This window comes from Peromyscus eremicus, chromosome 7 (assembly GCF_949786415.1).
Source record: "Peromyscus eremicus chromosome 7, PerEre_H2_v1, whole genome shotgun sequence".
Lineage (NCBI taxonomy): Eukaryota > Metazoa > Chordata > Mammalia > Rodentia > Cricetidae > Peromyscus > Peromyscus eremicus.
In genome coordinates, this window is record NC_081422.1 from 42,611,853 (window position 1) to 42,639,228 (window position 27,376).

Consider the following 27,376-nt stretch of genomic DNA (forward strand, 5'->3'; position numbering starts at 1 on the left):
GGGATTTGCTGATGTTTCCTTTCAGATGATTAGAAGAAGGTGTCTCTTGGGATTAAGGTGCCTTCTTTAAAAAAAAAAAAAAAAGAAAGAAAGAAAATTATAATCCTGTCTGGGAGGCTGGAGAGATGACTCAGTGGTTAAGATTATTGGCTGCTTTTCCAGAGAAGCTGGCCTCAATTCCCAGTACCCAAATGGCACCTCATAACTGTCTATAATGCCTGTTCCAGGGTATCCAACGCCCTCTTCTGGCCTCCATGGGTACTGCATGCATGTCATGTGCAGACCAAGTGTTAAACCTGAAGTTAACCCTTAAGCCCCACCTGCTCAAGGACCAAGTAATTTCCTGGAATTCTGGGAATTGTAGTCCTTGGATGATAACACTTGCCCAAGGACCAGGTAACTTCCTGGGATTCTGGGAGTTGTAGTTCTTGGAAAATAACAAAGCCACATGGAAAAGTAGAGTAGCCTATGAATTTTGGCCATATTAGCTCTGCCAACATACCTCCAGATCACTTACCTGGAAAGTTTCCCAGTGATGGTCCTGACCAGAGTCCATCTTGGTCAGTATTTAAGATTTTAATAAAAGCTTGCTTAAATTCAGCCAAAACGGTGGAAGTGGTTGTTCTGACGAATTTCAGTATTAACAATATGTGCAGACAAACACTCAAACACATAAAATAAAAATAAATAAATATAAAATGCTTTTGTAAATCCCCTATGGTTGTCTAGTTAGTACAAGCTTAGAGATTCAGGTCAAGGCCACCAAACATAGTCTGGAGCAGCCTCCTTCTTTGTGAACTCCTATATTTCTCTTCCTCCCACTATTGCCCCAGTTCCCTTAAAGAACCAGGCAGCTGATACTGTGAGAGGCTTTCGCAACATTAGGTGAGTGTCTCCCAGCGTGTTAGGCCTGCCTCCCTGGGTGCTGAGAGTGCACTAAATGGCCCAGAAATCATCATCAGAAGTCGACCTTGCTCATCCCGTCAAGGTCAAGATCCAGACTGGTCCAGCACCGCATGTGGAATGCAGCTTCATCTGATTCTCTAAGCTGGTATCATGATGCCACCATCTGATATGTTTTAGGTTTCTTCCCATAGAATTGTGGGGTCGTCACAGGAGGGAAATATCTGATAAACTCACCTATCCCTTCATGACAATGACACCCATTGGGGAATGTGTTTTTGTGTTTCAAGTGATGAGGTTTATTCTTGGAAAACTAGGACTTGTATCCAGAACTACTGAGTCCAGAGTTCATGTCCCTGAACATTTATTCTGAATCTCGTGTGTGTGTGTGTGTGTGTGTGTGTGTGTGTGTGTTATGTAAAACATTAAGAATGAACAATAAAAATCTCAAACATCCAACAATAGCATCATTCAGACTGTTAAAAATGGCACACTCAAGGTCATCATATGGGTAGGGCGGTAGAGGGATGGACCCTTTCATTTCTGGACTTCAGGCCAACACCATTGCTATTCAGCTTGTAGCTTACTTTGACTGCCCCCCCCCCCCACACACACTTCCCTCTCACCTCCTTTTTATGTTTTCCCATAATCTCTCTTCTGGCACAGAAGGCTCCAGGCCACACAATGGAAATGAGCACCCGTCAGCAGAAGGACACTCACAGTTGCCTGTCCACCCACCCGGGGTTGCTGGCATGGTGGCCAGGACAAATGTCTGCTTTGGAGATGGGATCTGGAGACGAGGAATAATAATAAATTGTGAGTGGAGCAGGACTGAGCAGTGCGTACACCTCCCCATCTGCTCTGGTACAGGCTGCTGGATGTGCCTTAGATTAGGTCTCTGTTTCTGATCTGACGACAGATGCCAGAGCCATAAATAACTGTGTGTTTTTCCCTTGAACTTTCGCTGCCATCTCCCGATGCCTCGTGTCACATTGCATTCTGGGGAGAGGTGCAGTGGAGCATGCCACCATCTCCTCGTCCTCCCTCTGTCCCTGGTTCTGAGTGCGGCCACCCCAAGTCCAAGGGCAAGTGCTGAGCTCTTGGCTGTGCTGAGGGCTCCTGCGGAGCACACTGTCTGGGGACCAGGAGCCCTAGCCTCTCTCCCCAGTCACCCAGCTTGACCCCGCCTTCTCTGGGAGACTCTGAAGTTGTTGATGTGTCTGCACAGGCAGGGAGCCCCTGTGTGAGGTCATGGGGAAGGCAGGTCTCTGACCAGGCATTTAAGAGGGTAAAGGAGGTGAAAGGAAGGTTCCACAAGCCGACATCCTGGTCCTGGAATCCCGCAGGCAATATATGGCAGCATGTGGCACTGAGGCTCCCACCCAAGGAGTGACAGTGTATATGTATATATATATTAGGAAGTGTCTCTTCCAGCTCTGCGGGGTGTCACTAACCAACTCTATCTCTCATCCTTAATGGTGCATGGTGCATCCTCCCAGCCCCGCCTCCTTCTCTGATTTGTTCTAACTACATTTGGCTCACTTAGAAACTCAGAGTTACCCTTGTACAGACCAGAACGGAACATTCTATAATCAAGGAAAGCTAAAGCTGAGCTCTCTCAGCCAGTCTTAGTGATGGGTAACAAATGGATGGCTGAATAACAAGTTCAGATGTTGGCAGAAGTTCAGAATGAGGACCCAACTCACTTCCCGCAGCTCTGATTCCAGTCTTCGGCCCCCTCCCCCTCCAGCACCCCTTCCTCTCCCTCCATGTCCTTTTCTCTCACTATCCTCTCAATATCATGACATCCTTCCCCATTCCTCTTCCACTTTCCCTATCACTCCTGTCTCGCTTTTCTTCTTTATCAGACCATCTGCCATCCCTATAGGTGCTGTCCTGACACACTCCCTCCCTCCCCTCCCCTCCCCTCCCTCTCTCCCCCTCCCTCCCTCCCTCTCTTCTCAATGGTTCTGTCTGTGGGCACCTGCCTCTGCTTCCCCTTTTGCTGGCTGCAGGTTTTCTGAGCCTTCCAAGTGCTCCCCCTCTGGTCCTCCTCCTTGCTTTCTCTTTGGATTTTTTTTTTTCTTTATCTGGCTCTGGAGCTGCTTCTGGCTGTCTCATTCATTTCTTCCTCCCCACCCTTTTTCCTCTCCTTCTCGCTTGTCTCATGACCTGGTTTTCTCCACTCTGATGCCTGTATCTGCGCCTCATCCACTCCTGCAGCCAACTTCTCCCTTGCTCCTGTGGACACCCCACTCCCCCTCTCCCAGAGTAGCAATGCTCTCTTGTCATTAGCATCTTAGTTTTTTCTTGCTCCTCCTCCTGCGCTGCCCATCTGCTTGGAGGTCTGCCATCTACCTTCTCTTTCTGCGACAAGCTGGATGTGTGCTACACACCTAAGGGCAGCGGGCTGGCTGTGACTGGTCCAGGGTAGAGTAAACCAGTGGAAAACCAGAAGGATCAGTGCAGGGGGAAAGCAATGAGAACATATTCCTCTGGAAGTTGCAGGAGTTAACTCGCCTCAAGGAGAGGAGACTGAGAGGGGACTCCATAAAGTCTGCAAATCTCAAAAGGCACCCAAGGCACTGAAGAGGATGAGGAGCACCAAGCTATGTTTCATCTTGCCCACAGAGTGTAAAACAAAGAATGAAAGACTAAACTGGAGCCATGGAGAAGGATCTGGCCAGGAAACTCAAGAGCAATTAGAAACGGGGACGCAGGAGGCTGTGGGGCTACTCTAAGATAGTTTTGAAGACAGGTTCACGTATCTCACTGGAGTGACTTTTTTGCTGTTGTCCTTCCTTGTGGCAGATGATGAGACCCCTTCCCCCCTTAACTCAGACTCCTTACTTCCTCCTCACCACAGCAACATTCTGACTCTGCACTTGGGACTGCAGATGCCTCATTAGTCCCTGTAAATAGCAATGTAGCCACGCTATGTGAGCCATCGCAGACGTGATTTATCACCCCAGTACTTACCACTCCCGCCTCAATGCCATGTCCTCTCTCCCTCTTCTCCAGGTACTAGGCCCATCCTCCAAACCACATCCCTCCCTTGGCACCCCCAATGACTTGGAGGTCCTGAGGAACTTGAGGTGCTCGGGTCTGGGTCCCACTTCCTCATTCAGATTGTCATCCCATTTCATCTCCTTTGGACAGTTCCTATCGCCTTCTTCCATCTCTCTTCAGTCCAGGATGCACTGGCCAGCTAGTACGATAGAAAGTAAGACCAAGCGGCTGGCCAGCCAAGACCATTCTGTGTTCCCAAGCTTTGAGACGGAGTCGTCAAGGTCTGAAGACTGCCAAAGGGCATCCCATTGAGTGAGACATGCATTTTTAATAAACTATATTTGACTTCCATGATGGGCAAGTTATTAAGTCGTTTGACAGCCAATGGCATGAGGAAATGAGAGAATACCTTAGAAGTAGACATTTCTTGGCAGATAAGGGAGAAATTCAGTGAGCTGGAGGCAATAGAAAAGGAAATGCAAATACAGATGCGATGCTTTTGCGCATCTGCATACAGTGGAGAAGCCATTAATATAACAGTGAATAGAGGGATTTTTATCAGTACTTGACTTGAATGTCTTGAAAACTAGCTTAGCTTTGAAAGGATCAGTCTTTTTAGCTCCAGACCAAGCCCCAGTACTTTGTCTCTGTGTAGAGAAGATGAATTTGTTTTCTGATGTGTTTTTCTCCTCCTTTCCACATCCCTCTGAAATGAGATCTGGGTTGGTTTTCCATCACTTTCCAATTCAGAATTATTAAGGATAATGATAAGGAGTAAATGGGTCTTTCTTACCCAGAGGCATTTTATTGAATTGGTGGATTTCCATCCGGGCCGGCAGTCTCTCTCCCAGCACCACAGGTGGGCAAGTCAACGATCTTCATTTTAAGGGACCCCTTTGAGACTCACTTTTCTATGACCTTTCCTGGCCAACCTACAGTACTATCGAGCTTCCCATCCCTCTAGAGCCTGCAAACTGATTGTCTGTTCTGCCTGTGTGTCCATCTTTCACTGCTCTGGAGAAATCATTTTCTTTGCGGTGTGGAATAGTTTTTGTGAGCTCTTCTAGGATTTGTTTCCAGCCTCTGTCCACAGACTTTCAGTAGAAGGGCTGACTGCCCTCCCTTTCTTTACACTTGTTGGGAAGACCACTGCCACCTTGGAACATTTAGGAAACGCACTGGTGAAAGCAGGTGGAACCATTGTTAGCAGGGCTTGGGCTATCCAGCTAGTTGGCATGACTTTGAGAAGCCAAGGGCATGTGTTTTAGGAAATATAGATCTTTGGTATTTTTCAGAGGCCGCATTTAGAGCCTTTTCCTTTCTGCCCCGACTCACCTAGGAATTCTGGAGACACTAGTGTTCATAGATTCTAGCGTACCATGGAGAGATTGCCTGGCTGGAAGAGAGTGGATAAACAATTCACGGTCTCAAGTTCTTTTTTTGTCAAAGATCCTGTGAGGTGACAGAGCTCCTCCTCTCTCATCATGTACATGTAAAGTCTTCTCTTGAGTCCTGGGGGACTGTGGTCTGTCTGGGACAGTCTCCCTGATCTTCAACATCATGTTCCAAGAGTTCTGTTGTCTTGTTGCCCTAGCCATCTCAGCCCTTCTCTGATGGCTTCCCTCTGTAGTCCACCCAAGCACTGATGCATTTTGCACCAGACTTTATGCTAGAGAGTGTGCTTTCCTTTGTTCCCAGTGCCACATCCAGAGTGACTCCATCTTGTCCCTAAAACTCCCCAACCCTTCAGTGTCATGGGAGTGTGCCTCCCAGATCCACTATGTCATCAGCTAGAGACCTGGTGGGAGTCTCTTAATTCCAACATTGCTTTCAGTTGAGACTATACAGATCTGAGTGGCCTGTGCTACCATCTGGGGCATTGGTATTGTCAGGGCCCAGGCTGCTGCCAAGGGTTGTGTTTAGGTTCCTGGCTCTATGGGAGCTGGGATTTGTGTTGATACCTATAGCTTCTGTTACCATGAGGGCCATGCAGATTCCTGGGGTCTGAACTGCCACTGGGGCCGTGTTGGTGTCTGAAGGCAGCACTGCTGCCAGGGCCATGCCGGTCTGGGTGGCCTACGTAGCCACCTAGGGCATGGTGACATCTGGACCCAGGCTGCTACTGAGGATCATGTCTGGGTCCGTGGTCCTACTGCAGCTGGGGTCTGTGTTGAAGTCCATGGGCCATGTTGCCTGGGGTCAGGTCAGCCATCTGGGTCCATGTTGGTGGCCAAGGAACATGCTACAGCCAGGACCATGAAGATCTGAGTGCCCTGCACTTCTACCTAATGCTATGGTGACATCTGGGCCAGAGCTGTAGCTGAGGGTCATGTCTGGGTCCATGGCCCTAGTGCAGCCAGGGTCTGAGGTTCCTGTTACCATCAAAGACCACATAGATGCCCAAGATCTGGGGCCATGTTGGAGTCCAAGGACTATGCTGCTGCTAGGGCTGTGCTGATGTAAATGGCCTGCACTGCCACCTGGGGCAATGTGATACCCAGACCCAGCTACTGCCGAGGACCATGCCCTTCTCCCCAGCACTCAACAGAGATGGCCCCACTCCTCACCACCAGCAGGGGAGAGCTGACCCTGATAGCATGGGCATAGGGTAGCTGGCTCTGCCCCTTGCCCCTCATCCAGACCCACAGCTGGGTCTGGGGTTGTCCCATTCTGACATCTTCCCCATCTAGGACCTGCTGGAGTTCATGAAGGTAGAGTGGAGCTCATTGGTAGAATGATAACTGCAGGATCTCCATGACTGGGGAGGTTACGGTATATCCTAGAGGCGTTTCAGTGAGGATGTGATGAGGGTGTCCCAGAAACCGGAGGCCTTGAACCAGACCAGTGACTCACTGCAATGAATATTTGCAAATAAAGCTGATTGAACAGAAGGGTACACTGTGTGACACACCAAGGCTCCCAGTGCCACCAGGACAAATGAAGAGGTGTTGGAGAGGCGGGAAACATGGAGGATCGAAGAAGGTTTGTTGTTGTTGTTTATTTTTACTCTTTTGTTTGTTTTTCTTTTTATTTGTTTGTTTGCTTGTTTTGTTTTACTAATTTTTGCTTGGGGGGGCAGCTGCAGGGAGGAGGGGAGGATATGAAGGAATTGGCAGGTAAGCAGAATTGGGGGTACATGATGAGAAATTCTCCAAGAATCAATAAAGAAATTTTGTTTAAAAAACAAAAACATTGCTTTCATTACCTCCACGTGTCAAACCTGCTTTTCCACTCAGTCTGCCTTCAGTGAATAGTGCAGCCCCTGGCTCAGTGGGTCTCCGAGTGCCTTGCAGTTTCCCTTGACTTTACTGTTTCTATTTCCTTACATCCACTCATTTGGATGAGTCCTGTTGGTTCCTCCATCTAGACCCTTTCTCCCCAGGTTGCTTAATTAGACCTTCCTATTGCCCTTTGCTCCAACTCTTTGTGGCAGTACTTCAAAGGCAGACGTGGGGTTCCTAAGTCCCTTTATCTGTTCTTCCCAATGTGGCCATCTTAATTATCCTTGAAAGGTTTCCGCACCCGGATATTAAGTCTCTCCGATGATGCGGTAATCCAAATCAAGCCAAATTAAAATAAAAGAACAAGTTTATTGGGCAAAACGTTCCCAGGTGATTTTCCCAGCCCCCAGAGATGAGACTGGGAGAAGAGGTTTTCCAGGAGGTAGTTTAAATACCTTGTAGGCATGTCTTGAGTAGCTGGGGGGAGGGGGGAAGGAGCCACTGCTTGGCGGGCTTCCTGAGGGTGGGGTCTGGAGAGAGAAAGGTGGGGCCGGAGTGGAGTTCCCAGCTAAACAATCCTTTTTCCACTTTTTGTCATCACTCATCTTTTCAAAAATCTTCAGCGCATGTAGGCACATGTGAGCCACGGGCTGCGTTTGGATGTCAGAGGACAGCCTTCGGCATCCGTCTTCACCTTCTATCTTGCTTGAGATACGGATTTTTGTTGTTCAGTTGATGTGCATGCCAGGAAAACTGGTCCTCAAGCCTCCGGGGATTCTCCTATGTCTGCCTCCTACCTCACTATAGGAGTTACGGCTGCGCACCACTGTGTCATGTAAGGCTGTGTCTGGTTTCCTGGGGGTTCTGGGGACCTGAACTCTGATCTTCGTGCTTGTAGGGTCAATGATTGACCCCTGCACCATCTCCCCTACCGCATCATCTTTTGAATTAGTGAACTGGGACAAGCGGCTGAGCCCAGCCTCCTCGGCTGCTGGAGCACTGATGTCTCCCCTGACACTAGTTTCGGCAGTATATTGCAGAGACACCAACTGTAGCCTGTACCTCCCTGATTTCAAACTTCCCAAAGGCATCTGTCCCAACTGAAACAAGACCCAAAGCCCTGATACGTTCAAATACTTTAATCACCTGGATTAATCACCCAGTGCTCTTAGAATGGCCACTGCTTTTCTCGCATACTACTGTATAGGCCTACCCTCTGACTACATGTTTATCCACTATAGAAGGTCTAGCCTCATTGTCATCTGTGTCACCCAGACCCACAGTCTACCAGCCATCAGCCTTCCCCTCTCCTCTTCCCTAGGTCTCTTCTTAGCTCTGATATTCCTTCCCCAGAGGTACGCTCAAGCCCATGACCCTCTGCCCAGCATCCTGAATAACCACCCCCATGTTGCTCTTCAGAATAACAGCTTATGATTGTCTAGCAGCATGTTAGCATTGGTGTGTTTAATTGCTCATTCTCTGTCTCCTTCTCTGGATAGGACTCACTTTTGTTTATTTTGTTCTATTCTGTTTTTTCACTATTGAATTCTTAGCTTCCAGACCAGGCATAAGGTTGCTGCTCAGCAAGTATTTGTTTAATGAACAAAAGAATAATGGGAATGGGTAGCCGTAGGCTATGAGGGAGGATTGAGAAATGTCATGTACAGGTCATAAGATTAGCACCAAAGAGAGGAAAGGAGAGAACAGGACCCATCCAGGGGTTCCCAGAGAGGGATAGATTCAAACAGCTACTTCCCAATGAGCACAGAAAAGAGATATGATAATAAGGGATTCAGAAAATTGGAATAAGGATTTAGATGACATAAAAGAAGACTCATCTGCCATTGAACTGGACACATCTTGGGGGAGTGAGCAAGGAAGGGTTTCACGGTCGGTGCCTTAGTCTTTTGCTTCACGAATGCATGGAAGAAGTCTCAAGAGAAGGGTGATCCATACATTTTAATCCCTGATATAACTTCTCTGACGGGACAGTGAACCTATGAGTACAGTGAAGGGAGAGGACTCAGACAACCTCCGCTGTTTACCAAACTCCTACTAATGGCTAATTACTTCATGAATTTCCTTACATAGCAGCAGCTCCTTTCCCCTAATTGTCCTGAGCTGACTTCTCATTTTGTACATACCTTTGACACAGGACTTTTTCCAGAGTGAGTTGGTTTTCTGTTTACACTCCCATGCCACTCATTTGACTGGGAAGGAAATTGTCATGTTTTATTCATCTTTGAATAGTGCCTGTGGTGGTACTTAGCATCAATGGCTCCATCAGGGGCCAGCTCCCTAAAGCAAGGAGTTGTCAAGCAAGGGGCTCTTGTTCCTTGCTCTCTCCTCTTCCCCAGGATGCTGAGTTGCAATGCCAAGTTTCTCCTTTGTTATCTAAAGCCTGCATTTGTGAATCCAAAGCCCATCTGCACCCTCACCCCTTGGTTCTGATACAAGTAAGCTTAGGCTGCCACTGAGCAAGCCCTCTTCTCTTGTCACTCAACTCCACCACATCTACTTCTGTCTTTCATCCTGTGAGCACCTCTTAGATCTTTGTCTATGATGCTTGGTCAACAGTCGAGGCCCTTTGATCTGTTCTGTACTATTCCAGATGACTAGCTAAGGGAACCAGAGAAAAAGGGATGCAGGAACATTGCTAAGGCAACCATTTATCCTCTAGCCACAGAAATAAGTGCTAAGCACCAAGCTTTCTAGATAGTCGTATTTAATGAGACCCATTGATGAAAGAGGACAGCGAGCTGAAACTGTCTGCTCACCTTACCTTTCTACTCTTGGTCTGCAGTAGGACTCTCTGTCTGGTTACCCTTCTTCACAGCTGCACCTGCAAAGGGAGAAATGAGTCAGCTTTTAGGCATTGTGGGAATAGACAGGATGTGCGTAGAAGGAGCCTCATACCTTGTCTTCTCATGGTTTCCATTTCTTCCACTGTCAACTTAAAACCTGTTTCTCAGAGTCTAACACCTCTATGAGTCCTCATGACTAGTTCACTTCTCATCAGCTTGCTGATACAACACATCAGAAATGGAATGGTTTGTGGTTTATTGACAATAGAATCACCATCTTCCTTTTCCCGTCCCCCCAAGGCTATACAATAATGAACAAAACAAATTAATTTCTTTTCTCTCTTTCTATTTGGCAAATCTCTGCAAAATGACGGTGCTCAGACTGCATCAAAGGGCTACCCTCCCTCCTCTCTCCTCATGCAGTCTTCCCCAGGGGAGAAGATGCAGATGCAGAAGCCCTGCTGCTCTCTCTTCACTGACAGCAACTTGTGGTGAGCACTTGAGCTGACGGTGGTCAGAGAGTCCCTCCTCCCCTCTGAGTACGTCCAGGGAGAAGCACCTTCTCCATGACAAACCATCGTGCACTGTGCCTCTTTCTCTCACCACTTTTCCCTAGTTAGAAAGCTCTTAGAAGAGCTGTAGGTAGCTCTGGCTTGCTTCAGTTTGTTTTCTGTTGCTACGACAGAATGCCTGAGACCAGGACAATGTTTGAGGAACAAGGTTTTCCTTATGGTTCTTCAAGCCGAGAAGTTCAAGTTTGGGAGGCCACATCTTGCAAGGACTCTTTGCCTTCAGCTCTCCCATACTGCCGCCCAACCACAGCTCCAGTTTCATTGCAATTAGTACTAAGAATAATGAGAGTTATCTATGTAGGCATTGTACTAAAGACTTTATGCCCATCATCGCTTATCTTCACAACAACCCTTTAAGGAAGTCATTACCATTATCTCCACTCTTAACCAGAAGACTGGTGCCTGAGGATGCTGCTGACTTGGACTTCTCATGAGACCACAAAATTTCCGTGGAGGAAACCAGGATGCAGCTTTGTGCCTTCCTGGGGGGTATTAGCACATCTGATCAATGACAAGGAACTTTTCTTTCTACAAGATCACATAAACCTATCTATTCATGGCTATAGTAGTAAAAGACACTGGAGTATACAGGTCATTAATCTGTAGGTCCAACTTTCTGACTCCTAGGATAAAGAAGAAATGGAAATGAGTGAGGGAGTGAGGGAGTGTGCGTGGTAAGTATTTTGACGAACTCTGTGAAGTCCAAAGAGGCCATCATCCAGAAGAGAAGACTGCACATGCTTAATCTTGGTCTGAAGGGTGAGCTCTAGTCCTCAGAAATCTGGTAAATGGCAAGACTCAATGTCCCAGTTCATCAAAGAGGAAGCCAAGGCTTCAGAGAGCTCGAGACTGGTCGCAGTGAGGAGGGATGACACAGGAGGTCATGCACATCTTGTATCCATGTTTAGAACCTGTGTCCTGGACACTTCAATTTTGTCTTGAGCTTTTGGTTGACTGATCTGTCAAACATGGACTGGCACCTGACTGGAGATGGCAGGATCCTGGAGTGGCTGAAGTCACCCTGTTCTTTCCCGGTCAGTAGGCTGTTATGCTCCAACTAGGCAAGCAAAGTTCTGACCCTAAGTAGCTATGTGTGCTAGTGATTTCTGGCAGGTTAAATCAGTGGGTTGGCAGTTTGTAGAGTCTTGTGCCCTGTGTGTGAATTTTGATGTCTCTTTGTGTGGCTTTCCTGTCTTGAAGGCATTCTTACCAAGTCATAGGCTATATCAATACTCCAGGTAAATGTTTGTGTGGGAATGTCATTGAAAATCCTCTTCCCCACTTTTCCCATTTGTAAAGTAGGAGTCGTAATGCTTGTCCTGATTATTTTAAAGGGCAGTGGTGAGAATTCCCTGTGGCAGTGCATAGAAAGCATTGTAGGTTTAAAGTACATTACAGGCCATACTTCTTAGGCTTGGTAGTATAAACCTGCTAGAGCCAGAATAGTGATTTTATAACTTGGACTCAAAATTATCACTTTGAATAAAACATAAAAGTTAAAGCTCTTTCTAGAAGGTCTCACAACACACACCACCTGCTTTTCCAGGGTGGTGAGATAAACGGAGCTAAGGTCCTTAACTAGCATACCAGACCACTTACTTACCTAGCTGTTGACCAGAGTATATGCTGTGCAATGTGAGTGACAAGCAGATGTGGCATCCTATGGGTCTTTTCAGACTCACTATATCTTGTGTGGGTGAGCAGAACAAAGAGATGTTCATTGGTATTCATTGTTCATAGCTTTATAGGTGGACTCAAAACTCTGATGTCACCTTGCTTCCCTGTCTCGAAAATCTCTCTGTAGTTACTTCTAGTGGTAAAGTGGAATAAAGCTTCTCCTGTCCCATTGCCCAGCTTGTTTCTGTCTCTGTCTATCTGTCTGTCTGTCTGTCTGTCTGTCTCTCTCTCTCTCTCTGTCTCTGTCTCTGTGTCTCTGTCTCTGTCTCTGTCTCTCTCTCTGTCTCTCTCTCTCTCTCTCTCTCTCTCTCTCTCTCTCTCTCTCTCTCTCTCTCTGTGTGTATGCAAATGTTAATGCTAATTCAGCTAGACGAGTTGGCCACTGACTGGCCAGTGAGTTCCAGGAATCCACTTGTCTCTGCTTCCCTAGTTTGGGGACTACAGGCAGGCATGCAGTGACACCATATTCAGCTCTTTACATGCTGGATGTGGATCCAAACTTATATCCCCATGGTTGTGTGGCAAGCAATTTACCTGATCAGATCCCTGTACCTAGGCCCGTTTCTAACTTTTCATGAGGAGGCAGGCCATTCTTTCAGAGGCTGGTCTTGCTAAAACTGAAGGAAGGGCTCTTTTGCTTATGGTCTCCTTCAACAGACACAAAGTCTCTTGGTTCGAGCCAGAGAGCCCCATGATGGAACCTGTTCCTCCTCCCTGTATATCTCTGTGTTGTTCTGTGTGCCCTGGAGGACTTATGGGGTTCTTCTTCACTATCTCCTCCTTCTCCAAAGAAGCCCTGCTGTCCCCCTACTCCCAGCCTGCAAAACTGAATTTATCTCAATGTCATTTCTTCAAGATGTGAGCTGGAACAAATCTGGAGCAGCTGCTCCGTTTCTAAGTGTCCTTTAGGGACCCCCTCGGCAGACACTTTGCAGAGTATAATGATGACATTCTAACGAGCATTAATGTACATGTTGTCATTTTTCTATATTTACTCCTCCCGCAGGAGGCATAGCTCTGAGAAGGAAACACCAAAAGCAGGGAGACAGAGAGAAAGTTCTTCACCACCAGCTCACTCGTGGGAACATTCACAGTGAAAGAAAGAAAATCTGCAAGGGTCAGTAGGGCTGGAAAATTGTAGAAGACAAGAGGATGGAAATGGATAGCAAGAGTGGGAGGAAGCCTTGGAGGCAGAAGAGGAAGAGATTAAGTAGAGGATCAAGTTTTCAAAGTGGATTTAGGACTCAACAGCTTGATTATCCTAAATACATTGTCTTCAGCCAATGACACTGACCTCTGTATGTTGCTTTAATGAATCAATTCATTCATCCATCCATTCAGCAGGTAATAAAGGAACCCTTCCTGCCTTGCAGACATTGTGCCAGGGACCAATGACGCAAGCGTAAATGAGAAGACTTTAAGTGATGGTGGATGAGTAGGGTCTGTCACAGGAAACATCACTGTGCCCCTGACTTGCCACAACCCCATGAAGTATATAACGGGTGGAGCAGAAGGCTCGGGAACTTTGGAAATTCTCATGACTTTCACTGTGTGCACAGCTATGCCAAGGCTTCCACCCAGTTCTGGTCAGTGTTGGAAGATATTTCACCTTTTTTTTTTTTTTTTTTTTTTTTTTTTCAGGAAACATGGGAGAGAAGAAAGTGAACTCCAGTTTTGTGGTTCCCAGAACCACTGTGGGGTTTTGAAGATAGCTGCTAAGAGCTCTCAAGAGAAATACATTGAACATCAAAATCAGGCCCTCCCTTTTCCTACTACGGCCCACTTAAGAGCCTTTTCGACCCTTCCACTCACAATCCTCTCTCCTGGATATACAAATTATATAAAATAGAAATACAAGCCAAACATTTACTGATACTAAACCATATAAATTATTGTAAGATAATAATTTGGGTCTGGGGAGATGACTCAATGGCCAGCAGCACTGGCTGCTCTTGCTGAGGACCAGTGTGGTGGTGATGTATTGTGTCCCCAATATATTGTGCACCCTAAAAAAAAAATCTGAGGATCAGTGGAAAAAGCCAGCCACTATAATAAACATAGAGGTCAGGCAATGGTAGCACATGACTTTAATCCTATCCTCTGTGAATTTAAGTCCACACTGGGAACAGAGCCAGGTATGGTGGCACATGCCTTAAATTCTGGTACTAGTTAACCATAAAGGTCTGAAGGTCTGTACAGACAGGAAGTGACAGAACTGGGCAGGAAGAAGAAGTGATATAGCTGAGCAGAGAGAGGAAATGAGATGGCAGAACAGAAAGGCACATAGGTGTGGGTATACAGGAAGTAGGTCTCTTTGGAGACTAAGGTGTCAGTGAGGTGAGGTTGTCTGTGGCTTGTCCTATTCCTCTGATCTCTCAGTTTTTCACCCCAATATCTGATTCTGGGTTTGTTTGTTTTTATTAATAAGACCGTTTAGCAATTCATCTTACAGACCAGGGTTCAGTTTCCAGCACCCACATGGCTGCTCACAACTGCCTCTATCTCTAGTTCCAAAAGATCCCTCATCTGGCCTCCATGGGCACTGCATGCATGCATGTATGTGGTACACATATGTACATGCAGGAGAAAATACTCATACACATACAAAAAAAAATAAAGAAAATAATTTGAAGATAATTTACCTTTCAGTAAAACTGAAAGTGAATCTTCATGCTATTGCTTTGCAATATGTGTGCTTATTTATTTTTACATAAAAATAAAATCTTTGTTGACAATTTGATACTGCAGAATATAGAGTATCTTGGAAACATTTTAGAGTTGATCGATATTTTGATTTTCTAACGTCAACGCTGAGAATCCCATTTTACATAAACACATAGCATAGAATAGTATGTATAGGGTCATTTCAGAAATCACTAGAAATTCTTTAATAATCCCAAGCCAACTTCTTTTAATGATTTTTTTTTATGAAACTTAACATATCAACACAAATGGTAATTTTTAAAGTTAAACAATTTAACCCAATACAAGCCAGAACATACTAGCTGGATATATTCATGCTGAGGAATAATGGTGGGGGAAGTCTTTGTTTTCTACAATTAAGCCATTAGGTTTTTGTAAGAGCACAAAACTACACACATAGAGGAAAATTCCCAAGAGTCTTAACATAAAATAGTCTTGAACCTGATACAAGGGATTTTAGGTGCCGTTGGCTAACTCACATGGTGTGAGGGCATTCATGCTTCAAAGTGTGTGACCTGTGTATTTAGAACAGCAGCTTTCAGCCTCTGGGTGGTGATCCCTTTGGGGGCGTCTGATGACCCTTTCACAGAGGTTGCATATCAGTTATCATATATTTAAGGGATGATTCATAACAGTAGCAAAATTACAGTTATGAAGTAGCAATGAAAATAATTTTCTGGTTGGGGGTCACCACAGCATGAGGAACTGTGTTAGAGGATTGCAGCGTTAGGAAGGATGAGAAGCGCTGGTTTAGAACCAAGGCTCCAGTGAAGTTGCATGTTGTAACACGGGTGAGTGCTGCCAGGAGCACCTCTCAGATCCAGCTCGTGTGCTTGGTTTTTCACTAACTTTTGGTCATTGTTCACTCAGAAACCTTTGGCTGGCATGGAATTTTTGTGACCCCCTTGTCACACTGAGTTATGCATCCTCATGTAGGTTCAAGATTCATGGTGTAAGAAGCTGTGTGCATTAGATACCTAACGGCTGAGATTGGAGTAGTTTCCCTGGCTGTTCTGAGTCTCCGTTCTCCCTCCGAGTTCAACAGATACTTCACAGTGTCTTTCCACTAATTAATCAATCAATTCACAATTAAGTCTACATTTACATAGTCCTTCCCCATTTTCAAAGCTTCTCTAGTCATTATCCCTGCAATAACTCTGTAGGGCGGACAAGGGAGGAGTCAGCACCCCCTGTAGACACACCAGGGAGCGGGAGCTCAGACATAGTACTTTCCCAGAAATTATCCAGTAAGAAATAGCAACGGCAGAACTTCAGAGCGGAGACTTCTGTGTCCGTTCTTCCTGAGGCATGAGGCTCCCACAGGCAGGGCCATGGTGCTGTGGGATGTTCTGTATGGCAAACGTGTTGCTCTGATTGGTCAATAAATAAATCACTGATTGGCCAGTGGCCAGGAAGGAAGTATAGGTGGATCAAGGAGGAGAATAAAGCTGGGAAGTGGAAGGCTGAGTCAGAGAGACACTGCCAGCCGCCACCATGACAAACAGCATGTGAAGATGCTGGTAAGCCAAGAGCCATGTGGCAATGTATAGATTAATGGAAATGGATTAATTTAAGCTGTAAAAACAGTTAGCAAGAAGCCTGCCATGGCCGTACAGTTTGTAACCAATATAAGTCTCTGTGTTTACTTGGTTGGGTCTGAGCGGCTGTGGGACTGGCAGGTGAGAGAGATTTGTCCTGACTGTGGGCCAGGCAGGAAAACTCTAGCTACACCATGGGGTCTCCCTCCTCACCCTACAGAAGAGGAGGATGCCGGAGATATCCAGTCAGTAGACAAGGATACCTGCTGGTCCGTATCCATATTCTTTCCCCAAAGTGGGGCCACCTGACATGAATCTTGGATTGATCTATGCTGATTGCCACTCTGGTCTTTGTCTTTAAGAGAGCAGAGCTTCATAAAACCCTTGGAAATAAGTCCAAGGTCAGACACAAGCAAACAGGTAAGGGTGTGGTAGAGACCTTGGGGAAGAAAGTCACATCAAAGCCAAGTCTTTGTGAGCTGACAGTTGTTGGCCTCTAAGAGAAGCCGAGCCTTTCAAACACAGAGAAAGGAAGGTTCCTTGAACAAGCGAAAGGGAAGACTCCTTACTTTTCTGTATCCGAAGGATAAGGTCAAACTTCGTCCTCTGCTGCCCATAGATCTTATCTGGGTGGGATTGTATCAAATAAATAATGTATCAGAAGATTTGTCCCCTGTTACATTAGCCCCATCCGCAGCCAAAGCACAGCCCGGGTGTGTGATAAGTGCTAATAAATGGCAGTGCTTGTTGGTGGAAATTTTTCTGGCAAATTTTCCGAACCAGATTAAAAAGTAAATTAGATTTCTTCTGAAGAGTTACTTTCAAGGGTTTTTATCCACTGACGTGTGTATGCAAGATTGTAGCTTTGCCAAAGGGGAAGAGAATGAAGCCGGGGAAGAATAACAAAATAAAATAAAATAAAAAAATCAGCATGCAATTATCTGTCTGAACAAGGCTATCGTTGGGAAGGCACCTAATCAGAGATGTCTCAAATTTGCTTAAAATACAGTGAGCGATGTAAAATGTATTTATAATGTGCCTCTTATGCTCCAATAGAATGGTTACCAGGATCAAAAAAATTGTGGGAGACAGGGGTTTTAAAACGGAGTGGCTAGACTCAAATCAGTTGTTAATGATTGCTGAATAAAAAATACAGCTTTGTGAATAGGGAGGAATGCATTGCTTTGTTGGAGTTCAATTGTTTTGTGTATATGTGTGTGTGTATGTATGTGCGGGTATACATACATGTGTATGCATCTGGAGGCCAAAGAACAATGGGTGCTGTTCTTCAGGCACCATCCACTTTTTTACTGATTTATTTACTCTTTTTATTATGACTCAGGAGCTCTCATTGGCCTGAAACATGTCAAATAGGCAAGGCTGCTGGCTAGAAAGCCCCAGAGATCCATCCATCTCTGCCTCCCCAACTCTGGGACTACACTACCCCTGGTTTTGTTTATGTGAGTTCTGGGGAATCAAACTCAGGTTCTCATGTTTGCAAGGTAAGCACCTGACCAATTGAGCCCATCTCTCAGCCCTTGACTGGGTCTCTTAAAGGTAGTTGAATGCCGGTGACTCTCGCTCCGTTTGTGTTCTGTCTGTCCTACAGGCCTCTGCCCTCTCCTTCCTGTTTCATCCCTGCAGTCTCTTGGCAGCTCATCTGTCTCCTATCCTACAAGCCTTTCCTGATCTGTCTTCTCCACTAAGTTCAGAGTGACCTACACTGCAAGCCTGACTGCCATCTCCCTGCTCGGCAGTTTTTTTACGTCTCCTCACCTGTAAGACATTGTCCAAACTCCCTAGCCAGCCTCACTTAGTGGTCTCACTATGTATACACATCTCCCTGAACTCAGAGGTTTCAGAAAGAATGGGAACACTGAAAATTTTTTCCAGATTTCAACTGCCTCCTCTCATACCCAGCATCTCAGACAGCCAATAAGAAAACACATGGGAAAAGAAAGGGATGTGGTCTTTGAGACGAAGAAGTAGAAATGGGGTAGATACAGTGGCAACTTCAGCATCTCAGGACCAATCACTACACCCCTTCTCCCTCACTCGAAAAGCCAATGTTTTCATGGAAAAACATCTTCTCTTTCTTAAAGCTATGAGTAAAGCACCAACCAGCTAGATTCGCCAAATAACAACTAAATAAGAAACAGCTTGGTTAATTCCATTATTTGTTGTGAGTCATGACTCTGTCTGGATTAGGAGTTGATCTAGACTTTCCCCTCCTCTTCTTGTTCACATCTAGTCTTTTGGTCATGCATATTCTCTGAAGCAGATGCAGGAGAGTTGAACGTCCAGCCAGGTCATTATCTCCCCACTAAGGGAAAGACTGGGGTAGGTGGTGACATCCGCTGGTCCCCTCCTCAGCAGGTCCTGCCATATGTCCTGGGGAAAGAAATGTTGTCTCTATTTCTCTTCCTGAAAGATAGAGAACTCTGTAGAATTTTCCCTGTATACATGTTATTCACCCTGCTCTACCCTAAGAGCCCTTCCAACTAAGGTCTGGTGTCTCCTGGAATATCTTTAAGTGCAGCCACGGAGAGAACCATCTTTGTCCCCCTACCTCAGGAATACACATTTTCCTTCCGTCTTGACAAACTAAAAGGAGGAAAGAGGAGCATTGGGGTCTGATGGTGTTATGCATAAAAGTGAGGCAGAAACAGGCATCAGAGAGGGGATCCAAGGTGCCAGAGCTAAGTCACACAAGTTAAGTGGGCCTTCGAGATGACTGAACAACCGCTTCCCTTTGCCCCGCCCTCAGCAGCCGCTCTTCTCTAGTCATACTGACTTTCAGCTCAAGTACTATGGACCCATATAGTCTTTGCTGTTTTGTGTAGAGTGGAAATGACACTGGAAAGACATATCAGCCCTCTTCCTGTCCCCAGAGCACATGCTGAGCATCTTCTAGGCATAGTGTAGTGTGCCTCTACCTTAGGACACGTGTGCATGGACCGCCAGGCCAGTACATCTACTGGCCTGTTGCTGAAACTAGGCAAGAGATAGGTACTTTAGGGAGAGTTGATAGGATTAAATCCGGAGAAGATAGAAAACCAGTTGGGACCCATTGAATCCAGCTTGAGTCTGTCCTACAAAGACATTCATCAGTTTTTCATAGCGCACTCAGACATGTCTCACTGGGGAGGTAATGACAGGCAGGAAGGGACAGCCTGTTCCCTTGTGTTGTGACAACTGTCTATATGAAATAACTAACAGTGGGATCTGCAGTGTGGGACCTGTTAAGAAGGCACACATCCTCTGCCCCACGGTTTTACCATCATCCGACTCGCAGAAACTCTGAGGTGTGTAGGCCCATTGTGGGCCTAACCCTGGAGCCTTGTGAAGATCAGAAGCAGGAGGAAGCCAGCCCCTGGAGCAAGGTCCTGGGTATTGAGACTCCCTGGGGGCCATCTCCTGGGCTCCCTGCAGTGTTCTTCACCCTTGATTCCCTTTCATTCTTCTTAGCTTGACCTTCCATCTTTTTCCTTCCCTTCTTCTGTTCTCTCCCTCTCCTCTCTTCCCCTCCCTCCTCATCTTCTTTATCCTTTTCTGTCTTGCCCTCACCTTTCCTCAGTGCTCTCCTCCCTCCTCCTCCTCCTCCTCTTCCTCCTCCTCCTCCTCCTCCTCCTCCTCCTCCTCCTCCCTCACTGTCTTTCTGTGGACAATGGTAACAGATCTGCAGTTCAAACGCCAGGCACACATATGAACAAGACCGATTTCTGTTCATCACGGACAGAGAAGGGAACCCACAGCAACTAGATTGTGACACATGCCATCCAGGTGTGCACAGGGTCCCAGCAAAGTAGGAGAGGACTGCAAAACCTAATTCAGCCTTGTTGACTCAACAAAGACCTCCCAGGTAGTGGTAGTTGGGGATGCATGGAAGTTTTTGAGACAAGAAAGCTGAAAAGCCTTTTCCCTTCAAGAACCCAAATGGCAAAGGCCTGCAGGTAGAACATGGGGTGTTCTGTTGATTGTGCAGGTACAAGGCAAGAGCTGTAGCCTCAGTGTTTTACAGTGTGTGTGCATGGCCAGATGTTGGCTTGTCTTTTGCAGGCCATGAGGAGATGCTAGTGGTTAAAAGTGCTTTCTGCCAGCCGGGCGGTGGTGGCATACATCTTTAATCCCAGCACTTGGGAGGCAGAGGCAGGTGGATCTCTGTGAATTCGAGGCCAGCCTGGGCTACAGAGTGAGTTCCAGGACAGGCTCCAAAGCTACACAAAGAAACTTTGTCTCGAAAAAACAAACAAATAAAAAGTGCTTTCTGCCATCCAGAGGACCTTCCCTTTTTTTTTTTTTTTTTTTTTTTTTTTTAAGACAGAGTTTCTCTGTGTAGCTTTAGATCCTGTCTTAGAACTCGCTCTGTAGACCAGGTCGGCCTCAAACTCACAAAGATCCACCTGCCTCTGCCTCCCGAGTGCTAGGATTAAAGGCGTGCACCACCACCCGTCGGACCTTCCCTTTAAGAAGGGAAATGGTATAATTCTTTTCTTTGCTCCTTTCGTTCAACTATAGATCACTTTCTTCTTGTGTTTTGTCTTAGTCTGTTTCAAGTGGCTATAACAGAGTACCTGAGACTGGTAACATAGAAACAATAGAGTCTTATTTGGCTCACAGTTACAGAACCTGGGAAGACCAGGAGCATGATGTCAGTATTTGATGGGAATCTCCTGCTGCAATCAACTTAAGGTGGGAGGTGGGATATGGGAGGTGAAAAGGCAAATGAACAAGTAAAACAGATGAGAAGTGACCTCTCTCCCTTTATAATGAAGCCACTTCCATGATGACCTCAATCTGCTCATGAAGATGGTACCCACTCTCCTCCCATGATGACCTTAATCTGCTCATGAAGATGGTACCCACTATATAACGCTCCCAGCATTGTTGCCTGGGGAATGGGGTCACAAACATATGAACATCTGGGGACGTCTTCAAGCTGAAGCATCCCTCCATCTTCCCCTTTTCTCCTCCATTTCTCTCCTGACCCTCCTCCACTTCTCACTCCCAGCTGTACTTCCCCAAGTCATCTTCATCCAGAATCAGGGGAGCAGGGTATATATGTACACAGATCTAATTTTTGGAGGCAGCAGACACAAAAGACATCTGCTTCTCTGTCCACAGCCATCTTTGGTCTTCTGGATGCTTCTTCATGTCGCTCCTCCCTTGTTCTTCCCAGTTCCCTTGTCTGGCTCTGGGGACATAGGAGCGGAATGAAGAAAGGCCTCTCATGCTCTTTTCATTTTTAGGAACTGGCCTGTTTGATGACTTCAGCATTTAAAGCCTGAAAAATACCTTAGAGCAGTGGTTCTCAATCTTCCTAACACTGTGACCCTTTAAAACAGTTCCTCATGTTGTGGTGACCCCTAACCAGAAAATTATTTTCATTGCTACTTCATAACTGTAATTTTGCTACTGTTATGAATCATAATGTAAATATCTGATATGCAGGATATCTGAAATGCAACCCCTGTAAAAGAGTCATTCAAACTACCGCAAGGGTTGCAGCCCATAGGTTGAGAACCATTGCCTTAGAGATAACACTAATACACACAAGAAGCCCCCGCTAACATTGCTAACAATACTTACCTAATGTGCTAAGAACAATCTTTGCCTGGTATCTTTTGGTGTAACAATAGCCCATACACTGTAAGACTTCATTCAAAACTCACAACTGGATCCATATGGGTAGGATCTTTTTTTGGTAGATATTTTATTGGGTCCTTGACCTACCTGCTGACGCCTTTAATGTTTGCAAGAAGCTCATAAGATATGTATTTATTATTTCTATCCCTTATGTCCCCCCTGTGTACAGTCCAAAGCCAACACTGACACTGTGGTTTTCCCCTGTTCTCACCCACTAGATGGCTTCTCTCCTCCCTCTGACCCTTTTGCCTCCTCAAATCTGTGTCAAGAGACAGGCAGACCTGGGCAGGGGAATGGATGTCACTGGGGTGGGATGGGGAGGAGGGACCTTTGGGTCTATCCGTCACTGTGACAGCCCTATCTCTCTCTTGATCAGAAGGCTCTCACTTCCCCCACAGCAGCTCATTATTCTTGCCAGTGCTGTTGGCTGAGGAGCTGGAGCCCAGCCTCTCTCATGCTGGGGACTGAAGACCTGGCATAGCAGTGGCATCCCAGTCAGCTTCCCATGGGCAGCTGGGGCAGGTGGAGAATGCGAACTGGACAGCCATTATTCTGAGACTGGAGCTGACTCCTCCCTGAGTAAATGCTACAGAGAGGCAGGTTGCCTGGAGACCCAACCCAAGGCATATTGGAGGCTGTAGTTGGTGGCATGGCGGGGGAGAACCAGTATAGAGCAAGTGTAATGTTCTGGACTTTGACAGCCGCCAGTGCTGGAGTGGGTTTGGAATGATGGCTTCAGGGTTAGCCCTCTCTGCTAGGGGCCTCTCATCGACACAGAAGAGAATGACAGAAACATGGGGAGCTGTGTTTACATAGGACTAGGAAGAATAAGGGCATATTTATTTAAGAAAAACCCATTTTCTAGGCAATATGGCGTCAGGGCTGGAGAGATGGCCAAGCAGCTAAGAGTTGGCTGCTCTTCCAAAAGATCCAAACTCAATTCCCAGTACCCACATCTGGTGGCTTCCAACCACCTGTAACACCAGCTGCTGCAGGGGGTCCAGTGCTCTCCTCTGGCCTTTACAGAGAAATACACACACACACACACACACACACACACACACACACACACACACACACACTTACACACAGAGAGAGACATACACACAGGCACAAAACAAAGACAATGGGATGTTATGAAGAGAACATGGAGGAGGGGTCAGGAGACTGGTGTTGTGCCCTGGTGGTGTGGTCTTGGGCAAGCTATCCATCTTTTTTGACCTTTGCTTTCTGTATCAGTAAAGAGCAAATGCTAACATCACTGACTTCAGAGGGATGTTGGGAGACGAAATAGACAAAACAAACCCAGACTGTCCCCCTCCCCCATCCTCGTGCCAAGCACTCTACAAGATATAGGCAATGGCTGACAGCTACATTGGTGCCAGAATTAGATGTACCTCATGTCATTGTGACTTAATGGCGTGCTTCTCTAGTGTCTGTAGGAGGTCATTGGAAGTACCATGGGGCATAAACTGTATAAGTGGCCAGGCACAAAGTAGGTGCTCAATAAACAAAAACTGTCATCGGGCATCTAATGGGATGAGAATTTGGTTGGCCTCAGCATTGAGAGAAAATAAAACACTGTTAGATTTGAATGTTCTAGAAATTTCTTTTTGATTATTCTTGGCTACTGCTTTAATGAAAATTAGACATCTTACTTAAAGGCAAATGATTAGTTCTGCTAATAGAAAAGTAGAGAATCTTAATCTATGGACGTCCATGTTTCCTCATGCCTGAGGTACTGTCAGGAGTCCCACACTGCTGGCAAGATGGGTGGGCTGCCCAGAGGACCTTTCTTCCATCTCCTCTTCACAGCTCTCAGTAGAAAGCTCCAGGTCAGGGGGATGGGAACTCTGTCTCGAATCAGACTCTTAAAGCAGCAACCCTCTCATCTTGCTAGAGGTATTTGCCAATTTAAAATAGGCCTCATTATCCTCCGATTTCCTCTCATTTTCCCTAATCCATTCTGTATACCCCAGTCAAAGGGATCTCTTAGAAACACAGGCCTCATCACTTCTCGCCTCTGCTTAAAAACTCTCTAATGACTTCTCAGTGCTCTTAGGATGACGTCCAAATTCCTTATCAAGGCTTACAGAGCTCTCAATTATGCCATCCTCCTAAGCCTGCAGTGACATTTCTCCTCCACCCAACCCCCAGCCCAGGTCCTTGCCCACCTTACTCATTACCCATCTTCCTGGAAAGTCCCAGAGTTCTTCCAGCTCCAGGAGTTTCTCTGTACCGCTCTCTCTGACCTGAATGCTCTCCATTTAGCTAACCCCTATTTGTTCTTCAAACCTCAACTTAAATGTCCTTCCTCTAAGAATCCTACTCTGCTTTCCCGAACTGGCTTTTTGCTCAGATAGTATCAGTAAGTGCTAGCTTGCCCCTAATCTCTAAGAATATAAAAATGTGTGAGTAGCACTGTACCCTTCCCTGTATCCATGCACCTTGAAATGCAGCTGTTCCCATCAAAAGATGGACTGATTTTCCTAAAACTTTCTTTTAGGCTAGCCCTGTGCATGATTCTGCTGATTGACTATAGCTGCAGTGATAGACCTGATCTGAACCTAGCCTTCAGGAGACATTGTCCATTTCCATTAGTTCTCTAGGAGCTCTGCCAGGTTACCAAGGGAACAAGCTCTGGCCAATCTGCCAGGTAAAAGACCGTATTGTCTCGTCAACCCCATCTAACCATGTTCTAGTCACACCCATCTAGCCTCCAGAATTGCAACGGCCTAGCCAAGCAGCACCTGCCTGCAGGTTCATGAATGAACCCAACTGAGACCAGAAGAGTTGCCTAGCTGAGCCTATCCCAAGTTGCACAGAACCATGAACTAAATCAGTTGTTGGAATGTTAAGCCAAAGAGGTTCACATTCTGGTAGCTGATACTGCTCACAGGGCAAAATAGTTATATGAGCATCTAGGTAATCAAAAATACGGAGTTGAGAATACTGAGTGGGTCAAGAGTGGACAAACAGACACAAAGTGGAAAGAAATGAGAGTCCACTGGAGGACTGGAATTACTCACAGACAGTAATTAATTCATGTATGTCATTATTTCCACCAAAGACATGGACTGTGTCTCAAAATTCTTTTGTAATTTTTGCAATGCCTAGCCCAGTGTAAACTACAGCAGTCAAAGACTAGGGAGATGGCTCACCAGGTAAGAGCATTTGGTGTGCAAGTATGTGTTCAAATCCCCAGAACCCATTAAAAAGCTAAGCGTGATCACTTGTGTACCTGTAAGCCCAGTGCTGTGGGAAGCTAGCCTAGCTCCAGGTTCAGTCAGAGAGCCTGTCATAAGGGAGTAAGATAGGGAGAGATAGAGCAGGACACCCAATGTCCTCTTCCAGCCTAAAGCAGTACACACACACACACACACACACACACACACACACACACACGCATGTACACAACCACAGCACTCAATTCTGCTGGGGAGGGAGACTCAGTTTCTTCAGGGGTGGGTGTGGTCCCAGTAGGTTGCCTATGTTCCAGTGGATTACCCTACAGTCATGTGCATATGCTCAGCACTGAGACTCAGTGAATTCTTTTTTTGTTTGTTTGTTTGTTTGTTTGTTTTTTGGTTTTTCGAGACAGGGTTTCTCTGTGTAGCTTTGCGCCTTTCCTGGGACTCACTTGGTAGTCCAGGCTGGCCTCGAACTCACAAAGATCCGCCTGGCTCTGCCTCCTGAGTGCTGGGATTAAAGGCGTGCGCCACCACCGCCCAGCTCAGTGAATTCTTTTAAAAAGTAAATTAATTAAATAAATAAAATAAGAAGGGGACATGAAGTTGAAGGGGCAGATGTGGAGAAGAGTCCCGAAGTAGGTGGAGGGGAGATAGGGGTAGGTAGGATCAAAATACACTATATATGTGTAAAATGGTCAAAGAATAGATACATTTTAAAGAACATACCTGTTGGGTGATTTTTTTTTTTTTAAAGAAAGACATTACTTTCATCTTGTCTATTTTTTTGCTTCCAGCACCTGAATGGTACGTGGAATACAGGAGGGATCCAGTAAATACTCAGAGTAAATAAGCAAGTAACTGGCTTCATGAATACAAACTACCTGTGTATTTCTAAGAGTCACTTAGGCAGCGTTTGCAGGTAAAACAGATGAGGGAAGGCAACCCAAACCAAACCGGCATAGGGCTGATGATCTCACTGGCATCCATTCTGCCCCCTGGGACCAATCCTAAGCACTTCAGAAGCCACAGTCACACGCTATTTCTCTTTCCCCAATGTCTTTCAGTGTCTCGCAACTTTCTCTTTCCGCCCCGAGTTCTTCCAGTTCTCCAGTGTCTTCTTAGTTAACATCTCTAATGTACACAGTGCACCAAGTTCAGAGTGAGAGCTTTGGGTTAGCAGCGGCCACAGAGATGGGAGTGGAAGATGGAGGGACTCTTGGGAAGGTGCAGGGTTTTGATGGGTCCGTCATCCCCATTGTCCTTTCTCTTTCAGTTCCCTGCAATGCCAAACAAGAACAAGGGACATGTGAGCGGTCTGTTTGGCTTTGCCTCGCTGTTCTTCTGTATCTGCCTGGTCACCTGACAGCTGTCTTCTGGAAGTCATGGTACTGTGTGCACCTGCACCCTCTGTGGTGGTCTTGATAACTGTATCCTTGCCCTGGATGGCACAGGTGACTTTGGTAGGTAGCTCTCCTATTCCACCCTTGTGACACCTGGCAAATGTACACTTTCTGCATTTGTCCATTCATCTTGGCTTTGTTTCAGCTCTTCCCAGGCAAGATCACTGTCTGTTATTTGGATCAGTATCCCTGGTACCTGAGCAATACCTTGCATTATGGTTTCCTTGTAAGTACCAGTGCACAATCATGCTACTTATTTGATATTAGACATACAATAAACTACTTCTTGACAGTTCTTATTTTTCTTTTTGTTTTTAAACAAAGTATCACAGTGTAGTTCAGGTTGGCCTCAAACTAGAATCCTTCTGCCTCAAGCTCCCTAATGTTGAGTTTACAGGCATGAGCCACCATGCCCTGTGAGATGTCTTGTTCTAAGCGTTGTCTCCATTTCATTTCCTGCTATTGTGATAAAATATGTCAACTAGGGAGAGTGTGCTTATTGTTCAACTTGCAAGCCCAGGTTAGAGTCCATCACTGAGGGCAAGTCAAGGCAGGAACTTGGAGCATATGGTCATATCCATAGTCAAGAGCACAGAGTGAGTGAACACCTACATCATGCAGCTCACTCTTTCCTGTTTATTTCATGGGTTCAGTCCAAGAGATGGTGCCACCCACTTTGGGTCTGGGTCTTCCCACATCAACTAATCAAGAC